The 10,281-nt window shown below is 39.8% G+C and overlaps 1 pseudogene; it reads left to right on the top strand.

Annotated features, from left to right (window-relative positions):
- Positions 1–1,611: 1,611 nt before the first annotated feature.
- On the top strand, positions 1,612–3,547 carry LOC116091658 (annotated as a pseudogene).
- The last annotated feature ends 6,734 nt before the right edge of the window (positions 3,548–10,281 follow it).

The following is a 10,281-nucleotide window of genomic DNA, read 5'->3' as shown; positions in this document are numbered from 1 at the left end:
CTGGGGAACAAGAGGAAACAGAGTCACTTGACAAATCCCCATATCCCAGACCCGCGGGATCTAGTTATTCTGTGGGGTTTGAGGGGAACTAAACCTGGAATAGAATGGGTGAAAAAAGGAGAGGGAGGCCTTGCAAATCTTTTGTCAAAGCCTCGTTTATTAATGACCAGTGGCCAGTATATATATGTTACAGAAAAAGAAAATGAGGAAGGGGTGAGGGGAATTCTCAGCAGATGACAAGAGTCACGTAGGTGGGCGGGGGTTACAGCAAGAGGCACAAGACTGAGGTCACATAGGCCGCTTCAAGGTCAGCAGAGTCTGATAGCTAGGTATGAAGCAGGTAGAAGAGCAGTAGAGCCCTCCCTGTTGAGGTATTTTGGTATTTCCTGTTAATTCTCTGGGTCTTGCTGGAGGGAAGCACTGGGAGGTTCCATCCTAGCTAAAGTCCTTGAGTGAGGGAAGCCTTTTCTAACTATTGTGGACTGTCCTAAGGAATGTGCTTGACTTCTATTGCTGGCTCTGAGGAAAAACCTGTCTAGCAAGGAAGAATCCTTGAGAGAAATTCCAAGTTAAGGAGAGCTTGGTATTAAAGTAGGATCCTGGTTCTCAAGCCTCTTGGCTCTGGGGTGTCTCTGCCAGAGCTGAGCTTAGCAGTGGGTCAAGCCAGAGAATGCTTTTGGTTTCCAACATCCCCAGGATCAAAGGCCAGAGACTGGCATCAGGGTGCAGATTTGAGTTTATTGCCCATCACCTAAGTTTATATACAGTGTTTGGGCCAACCCCAAGGCCCTAAATCTTTGGCCAATCATATCTCACAACATTGTCACTATGCCCCAATGAAGTTACTATGCCCTGCCTGATGAAGTTACTCAGGAGTAGGGGAAGCAGCCACCACCCTGGCCTCCATCCTTTTTGCTGTCTCATCAATGTTCTGGGAGCCATCTTAGGTCTAATGCCATGTGTGATATTAGATCAAGACCCTTCAAGGAGCCTGTGGTACCTCACTCTCCGTCCTACTTTCTCCTTCACAAAGTTGACCTCCACATCCCCCAAAATAGACATGTAGATAAATAGATAGATAGATAGATAGATAGATAGATAGATAGATAGATAGATAGACAGACTGACAGACAGACAGATAGACAGACAGATAGATAGATAGATAGATTGCTTGGAATTTTTCCTTTAGAACATTTGCAGGATCATTGTAGTGACACTAAATAGAGGCCCACTGGAAAACATTGGTCAGAAGCTTGTTGGGAATCTCTCTGGAATTCAGAGAGAAAAATTCAATCTTAGTATGGCCAAGGAGAAGAGCCCAGAGCTCAGCTAAGATGAGAGAGATAATTTTTAAAAAGCTAGGGGGTTGGAGAAATGGCTCAGCAGTTAAGAGCACTGACTGACTGCTCTTCCAGAGGTCCTGAGTTCAATTCCCAGCAACCACATGGTGGCTTACAACCATCTGTAATGGGATCTGATGCCCTCTTCTGGTGTGTCTAAAGAGAGTGACAGTGTACTCACATAAAAATAAATAAATAGAGGGGCTGAGATGGGCCACAGTGCTGGCGGCTCTGAGACTTCAGTGCAACTCCAGCCCTTGGCCCTGCTGCCATGAGCACCAAGCAGGTCAATTGCAGGTATTTTATGCATGGTGTATGTAGCAAGGCAGCCAGTGTCTGTTCTCACATGACTTGGAGAACAGCAAACTGTCCACCATCTACAAATACTGCCAGAAGGGCTACTGTGCCTATGGTGCATGCTGCAGGCAAGGCTGCCACTGGAGTGGAGCTGTGTCTGGTTTTCTTGACAGGGTTTTATGCCATCCAGGCTGACTTCAAACTTCTGTTCTCCTGCCTCCATCTCCAATGGTGAGAATACAAGTGCATGCCATATGCCTGCCTGAGCATAGGCCTTGATGCAGGGAGATTTTAACTTAAAATTGTATTTAGAATATTAATAATTTGTGTCTTACCTTTAAGTCCTGTATAGCACACCCTAGACTTTCCCACTGCTACCAAACCATACCCTCACTGTGGTTTTGTGTGTCAAAAGGTGATATGCCATTGGTTTGAAAGCCATTTCTGGTTCATGCTCAGGTGACTTCTGGCATGGATGCTTATGACATTCATGCACACAAAGCCCTGTTGCTCCAGGCTAGACAACAATGTGAGATGCTCCATGCCTTGGTGAGCAGAGCCCATCTAGTCCTCATTGTCTGGCAGAGTTCTAGAGTTTGAGTTGGCTACCCACTCTTCCCAATCCATCCACCCACCCCAATCAGTGTATCCTGAAGATTCCTACCAATGGCCTGTCTTGGTAGCACAGGTGTCAAGGGCCTTCTTTGGCAGTAGATGGGTTTCTGTCAGTCCTACTGGGACACAGGTGTGGGTATAGATAGGAGGATACATGGCTCCAATAGCCTCTTTTAGTTGAGAGTACAGAGACAGACCCTTGCACACCTCAATATGATCATACAAAGCCCTTAGCTGTAGTAGGTGAAGCTGTGGGTTCTGCACCCCACCCTTCGTCCTTCCCAGGCCTGCATAGTTCTCAGCCTTCTCCTAAAATTGCCACATCTATTATGAGGACACATTCAAATGAACCTAGAAAGCAGGAGAAGATGACACTGGTGCTCAGAGACCACAATCTCACTGGTCTGGCTGAAGATAAGACTCCTCCAAGCACAGTGAATAACTATGCTGCAGTGACCCTCAGACTAGCCCAGAGATGAAGCCCCATTCCTACCTAGTGCTATCAGGACTGACCTGGATGACTTTAAGGCCAGCAGCTCCTACAACAATGAGCAGCAGTTGTGCCCCTATGCTGCTGCTGGGGAGTGCTAGTTTGGAGATGCTTGTGTCTACCTGTATAGGGACATGTGTGAGATCTGCAGGCTTCAAGTCCTCCACCTCTTTGACCCAAGAACAAACGAAAGCTCATGAGAAGATGTGTAGGTTAACAATTCAACAAGAGATGGAAAAGGTTTTTGCCTTCTAGGCAAGCCAGGATAAAGTGTGCAGCATCTGTATGGAGGTGATCCTGGAGAAAACATCTGCTTCTGAGAGGAGGTTTGGCATTCTCTCCAACTGCAGCCACACCTACTGCCTGTTATGCATCTGTCAATGGAGATGTGCCAAGCAGTTTGAAAACCTGATCATAATGTCTTGTCCAGAGGGCCGTGTGATATCAGAGTTTGTAATTCCAAGTGTGTATTGGATAGAAGATCAGAATAAAAAGAATGAATTAATTGAAGCTTTCAAACAGGAAAAAGGCTTGTAAATACTTTGAACAAGGCAAGGGGACCTTCCCCTTTGGAAGCAAGTGCCTTTACCAACATGCTTACCTTGATGGGCAGCTGGCAGAGCCAGAGAAACCTTGGAAGCAGCTAAATTCTGAAGGCACTGTGAGGTTCTTTAACTCAGTGGGGCTTTGAGATTTTATCGAGAACTAAGAAACCTGGCAAGTCCCCAGCACTGATGATGTGGATATGACAGAGCTAGAAGACCTCTTCATGCACCTTTCTGGAATAGAGTCATCAGAACCCTAGTTAGTGCTGATGCCTTCATTGGGCTCTGCAGTGAACTTTCCAAAGCATGGTGCAGACACATTTGTCAATGACAAGAGGTAACAAGGTACTGGGATGTGAGTGCAGTAATGAGTCCCCTTGGTCTCTTCACAATCCACTTTCCCTGCTCTGATGAAGGGAAGGGAGATCACCAAGTCCATGGAATCACTACATTTAGAGTTGAGCTCTTAGATGTACCTCCAGCTTCTTTATCAGGGACCAGCTATGTGGTCCAGATATTTTAATTGATTGCTTTTAAAAGAAACTTGACTGCCATCTTTAAATAAATAAATAAATAAATAAATAAATAAACAGACAGATAGATAAATCTTAAAAAGATAAAAATAAACAAACAAAAACATTCTAGTATAAACAAATTGTGAGATATTCTCCAAATTCTAAGTTATATGCATACTCAAAATATGAGTACCAAAATTCATAGAAAAAGGAACATTTAAGAGACAAAATAGCTAGAAAAATACTTCAGTAGTCTAATGGCACTGGGGAATCAGAGGGTGAATTCAAGATCAGAAAGGGGGTTAGTCTTTTCAGTATACAAATCTTCAAAAGGGGACAAGGGAAGTTGAAAATCCCTAGAAACAAAAATGTCCCTTACTGTTAACAACAAACTGTATAGGGATCATCCATGAGAAAAGATAATATCTACCAGCAACTAAATCAAGGCACTCTTCCAATATTGTATAAAATCTACAATTTTTCATATATAAGGTCTTGCATCTAAGCAAAAAGTTCTTCACTTGTCAAGAAATATGAACAAAAACTATAATAAATCAAAAGGAAGACGAAACCATAAAAATATATTTTAAAAACGACAAATATTGACAATTCTTGAGGTAAAAACTTAAAATAACCATTAAAATAAAGTTAAGAAAGCAAAAGACTTAAGAGCTGCACTAAAGGTTTGGCAAGATGGCTCATTGGGTAGAGGTGCTTGTATGCAGGCCCTACAATGTGAGTTCAATCTCTAGATCCCAGAAGATAGCCCACATTGCCACATACATGTGCCTGCAAATAAAACACACTCACATGCTTACTAAAACAAACAAACAAAAATGATACATAGGGAGGCAGATAGAGTCAAAAGGAATTCTATAACTGAAAAATTTTTTACTGATATTAAGAATTCAATAGATATATTTAATATCAGCAGAGAGAATTAATAAACTGGAAATATCCACAATTGTAAATAACATAAAGATGTAAAAATTATGGAACAAGATTAAATAATGTAAGATGTGTGATTAGTTTACTTTTCAAGAAAAAAATGAGTCCAAAACAATGATTAAAGAAATGAAGGCCATATGATCAGAGGTGAGGAAGACACAACATCTGCCCCAACACCAGAAGTGACTGGGACCAGTGGGACCCGGGAACCTAGGAATTCTGCCTGACCAGTGGCACAGGTTCCTATCCATCTGGGTTGGTGCCCTGAGGAGACCTTGGGCACTAACTCTACAGCCAGATCGCCAACATTCAGAAAAAGTTTCACTCCCAGGTACTCTAACACCCCCAGATCCCCAGGATTACAGGATCCCAGGAGCTTGGTGACACCAGGATCTCTGGGTCCCAGAGGCAGCCTGACTTCTAGGAACTCTGATACACCTAGGATCCCATGATCACAGGATCACAAAATCACAGGATCACAGAGACAGCTAAACTCTGAGGAGTTCTGACACAACTAGGATTGCAGGAAAGACAGGCTCCAGTCAGATATATATCAAAGGCGGGTAGCACTAGAGATAATCAGATGGCAGGAGGCAAGCATAAGAACATTAGCAACAGAAACTAAGGTTACTTGGCATCATCAGAACCCAATTCTCCCACAATAGCAAGTCCTGTACACACCATCACATCGGAAAAGCAAGATTCAATTCTAAAATCACTTTTCATGATGGTGATAGAGGACTTTAAGAAGGACATAAATAACTCCCTTAAAGAAATACTGGAAAACACAGGTAAACAGCTAGAAGCCCTTAAAGAGGAAACACAAAATTCCCTTAAAGAATTATAGGAAAGCACAACCAAACAGGCAAAGGAAATGAACAAATCCATCCAAGATCTAAAAATGGAACTAGAAACAATACAGAAATCATAAATGGAGACAACCCTGGAGTTGGAAAACCTAGGAAAGAGATAAGGAGTTGTAGATGCAAGCATCACCAACAAAATACAAGAGATAGAAGAGAGAATCTCAGGGGCAGATGACACCATAGAAAGCATTGACACAACAGTCAAAGAAAATGTAAAATGCAAAAAGCTTCTAACCCAAAACATCCAGGAAATCCAGGACACAATGAGAAGACCAAACCTAAGGATAATAGGTATAGAAGAGAGTGAAGATTCCCACTTCAACAAAATTATGGAAGAAACCTTCCCTAACCTAAAGAAAGAGATGCCCATGAACACACAAGAAGCCTACAGAACTCCAAATAGACTGGACCAGAAAAGAAATTCCTCCCATCACATAATAATCAAAACACCAAATGCACTAAACAAAGAAAGAATATTAAAAGCAGTAAGGGGAAAAGGTCAAGTAACATATAAAGGCACACCTATCATAAATACACCAGACTTCTCAGCAGAGACTATATGAAAGCTAGAAGATCCTGGACAGATGTCATACAGACCCTACAAGAACACAAATGCCAGCCCACGCTACTATACCCAGCAAAATTCTCAACTACCATAGATGGAAAAACCAAGATGTTCCATAACAAAAACAAATTCATACAATAACTTTCCACAAATCCAGCCCTACCAAGGATAATAGATGGAAAATACCATCACAAGGAGGGAAACTACACCCTAGAAAAAGCAAAAAAGTAATCTTCATTCAACAACCCAAAAGAAGATAGCCACACAAACATAATTCCACCTCTTATAACAAAAATAACAGGAAGCAACAATCACTATTCCTTAATATCTCTTAACATCAATGGACTCAGTTCCTCCAAAACGACAGAGACTAATAGACTGGATACATAAACAGGACCCAGCATTTTGCTGCATACAGAAAATGCACCTCAGTGACAAAGGCAGACACTACCTCAGAGTAAAAGGTTGGAAAACAATTTTCCAAGTAAATGGTCCCAAGAAGCAAGCTGCAGTAGCCATTCGAATATCGAATAAAACCAAATCTCAACCAAATGTTATCAAAAAAAAGATAAGTAAAGACACTTCATACTGGTCAAAGAAAAAAATCTACCAACATGAACTCTCAATTCTGAACCTCTATGCTCCAAATGCTAGGACACTCACATTCATTAAAAAAAAAAAACTTTACTAAAGCTCAAAGCACACATCACACCCCAAACAGTAATAGTGGGAGACTTTAACACCCCACTCTCAACAATGGATAAATCATGGAAACACAAACTAAACAGAGACACAGTGAAACTAATCCATTTGGTCCAGATGTAATGGACCAAATGGATCTAACAGATGTTTAGCAAAAGAGTATATACCTTCTTCTCAGCACCTCATGGTACCTTCTCCAAAATTGACAATATAATTGGTCACATAACAGGCCTCAACAGATAAAAGAAGATTGACATAATTTCATGTACCCTATCAGATCACCACAGTCTAAGGCTGGTCTTAAATTCCAACAAAAACAATGAAAAGCACACATATGCATGGAAGCTGAACAAAGATAAATTGGTCAAGGAAGAAATAAAGAAAGAAATTAAATACTATTCAGAATTTAATGAAAATGAAGACACATCATACCAAAACTTAATGAGACACAATGAAAGCAGTGCTAAGAGGAAAACTCATAGCTCTGAGTGCCTCCAAAAAGAAACTAGTGAGAGCATACACTAGCAGCTTGACAGCACATCTGAAAGCTCTAGAACAAAAAGAAGCAAGTACACCCAAGAGGAGTAGACAGCAGGAAATAATCAAACCAAATAGAAACAAAAAGAATTAACAAATACAAATACAAAGAATCAACAAAACCAGGAGATGTTACTGGTTTTGTCTGTTTAATTTTGCATGCTTTGCCTTTTCTAAATTCATTCAATTAGTTCTAATAGGTTTTCTGTGTTCTCTTCAGGGATTACTACATATAAACTTTTATAAATAAAGTCTTGTCAGGGAAGATTTCTTTGTTTTGATGCCTTTGTGGGTTTTTTTCATATCTTAATTGCTCTAGCTAAGAATTCTAGTAGTATATGGAGTAGTGATCAGGCTACTCATTCCTGTTTTATTCTTCATGTTAGACAAAAAGCTTTTAATTTTCACCAGTGTGATATTTTTTATCTATAGACTTTTGAGATAAGGCTTTTTTTATATTGAAACATATTCTCTCTATTCCTAGAGTCTGATTTTTTTTAAAAGTAATGTGGGTATCTTTATATACCAAATTGCATGATCATGGAGCTAGAAGAGCAAACAATTATTTATATTGACTATTAGGAGCACCAAAGGGAGGTTTGAGTGTCAATATAAATAGAAAAGAAAACAACTTTTTCAAAACTTTTCCACTATTTAAAAATGCATGTGGGATAATTTACATAGGACACTTATGAAGGAAAGTATGACCTTCCAAAAAAATCAGTGATGATTTTGGAAAAGGTTTATTTTCTCCCAAATATTTTATTATATTATTTCAACTTCCTAATAAAAAAGTAAAGGTGTTTCATATTGGTGACAATAAATTAAAATAACAATAGAAAGTTAAAGACAGGAAACAGATGAAGAAGCCAAAGCAGAAGTAGAAAGCAGGCAATGAAATGTCCAGAAACATGATGGAAACATGCTTTTGGATGATCTTTTATGGGAGCCTGTCAGCACGACACCACTGTCAGGAGCTCCCACATACTCTTTATCTTTTTTAACCATTTTCTCTTTTAAAGATATTTTTTATATTTTCATTTTTTGTAATGCTTTTAATTTTTTTTATTGTTCTTTGAGAATATTCAACAGACATACTAACGTGGAGAGTGAAATATGAGAGGCCTCAACCCTAGACAAAGAACTACCAGCAACTAAGGAATGCTGAGAGTAGGAGATACAATGTTCCCCAGGGAACACCAATTGGTTATCCTTTACCAAATGGTCAATCCAGGAAACATATGCATACAAGTGACATTATATAGACTACGATGTTTGTATTTATGTCTTTATGGATATTCAAACACACACATATAACAACAATTAAAGGCTTACTTTTATTATTTATTTGTGAGTGTGTGTGTGTGTATGTGTGTGTGTGTGTGTGTGAGAGAGAGAGAGAGAGAGAGAGAGAGAGAGAGAGAGAGAGAGAGAGAGAATGTGTACAAATGCATGTGGGTATCTGAGGAAAGCAGAAGAGATTAGATCATCGGGATCTGGAGTTACAGGCAGTGGTCTGCCAACTGCTGAAGTAAGTACTGAGAATGGATCTTAGGTTCTCAGGAAGAGTGGAAAGTGTTCTTAACCACTGAGAAACCTCTATAGCCTTGGTTTTACTGTTTCTTAAGTGACCATCACCTATATATGAGCCATAGATAACTGACTACTAATCCATATGTACTTAGCATGAGCTTTTCTGAGAAGTCAGGCAATGAAACCAGGGAAGAATACTCCTGGTAGAGACCTTAATTTCCCAGCTTTCTTGTGATTCTGTCTGGTATGGACAGGGTAATTGTTTTCTTAGATTTGCTTATTATTCAGTTATATCACGGCCCATTATTCCCAGGTACCAGATTCCACTATCCAGTCCGGCAACTGTTCCCAACTATGTGTCAGTAAAAACAACTCTGCAGCAGCCAGCACCCACCCAGGCAATAAAACAGGTTTCAGATTTCCACGGTGAATCACATCCTTGAGATGTTAACAAGAGCCTGCTTTTTCCAGACAAATATGGCTTTCCTTGAGGGTGGCACCTTTCATTTTCCACCTACACACCATCCATAAAAGCCCTTTAATCATCTTCAGCTCTATTTGCTTTGAATAAATCTCATTTGCGATTCCTCATGAGCATATGGGATAGGAGTATGTTATTGCTCTCCCTAGGCCCCAATAACAACACTCATTTTCTCTTTCCTAATGGCTACTTCCTAGCTTTTTCTGAGTCACTGAAATCATGTCAGACTAACTGTGTTTTGAAACTCTGCCCATTTTTTCACTATTATCTTGGTTAGGTCTCAAATCTTGTAATTGTCTTTGACTCCTCAATTTTTTTCACAGCCCACATCCGCTTCACCAGTAAATCTGGTTCTACTTTTCTCAGTAGCATTAGTTGTTAGAAATTTCTAAATTAAAGCCACAGTGAGATGCTCTTATCCATCTTCTAGAATTGCTAAAATAAATCTATTGTCCATACCAAAAGCTGATGAAGCTGCAGAACAACTGGAGCCCTTGTATTATTCTCAAATTGCAAAATGGTAGGAGTTGCTATGGAAGGCAATTTGGCAGTTTCTTATAGAGGTAAATGTGCAAGATATGTATATACATATAGGCATATTAACTATATTAAGTGCATATTTTACTATATATATTCTATTCCAATATATTCATCCAAAAATGAAAACTCATATTTCTATAAAAACCTGCAAATATCTATTGTCTAAGTCAGGGTTTCTATTCCTGCACAGACATCATGACTGAGAAGCCAGTTGGGGAGGAAAGAGTTTATTCAGCTTTCACTTTCACATTGCTGTTGATCACCAAAGGAAGTCAGGACTGGAACTCAAGCAGGTCAGGAAGCAGGA

The sequence above is a fragment of the Mastomys coucha genome, chromosome X, assembly GCF_008632895.1.
Source record: "Mastomys coucha isolate ucsf_1 chromosome X, UCSF_Mcou_1, whole genome shotgun sequence".
In the NCBI taxonomy this organism is placed as follows: domain Eukaryota; kingdom Metazoa; phylum Chordata; class Mammalia; order Rodentia; family Muridae; genus Mastomys; species Mastomys coucha.
The sequence above is the reverse complement of the archived record's forward strand: the minus strand, read 5'-3'. Positions and strand labels throughout refer to the sequence as shown.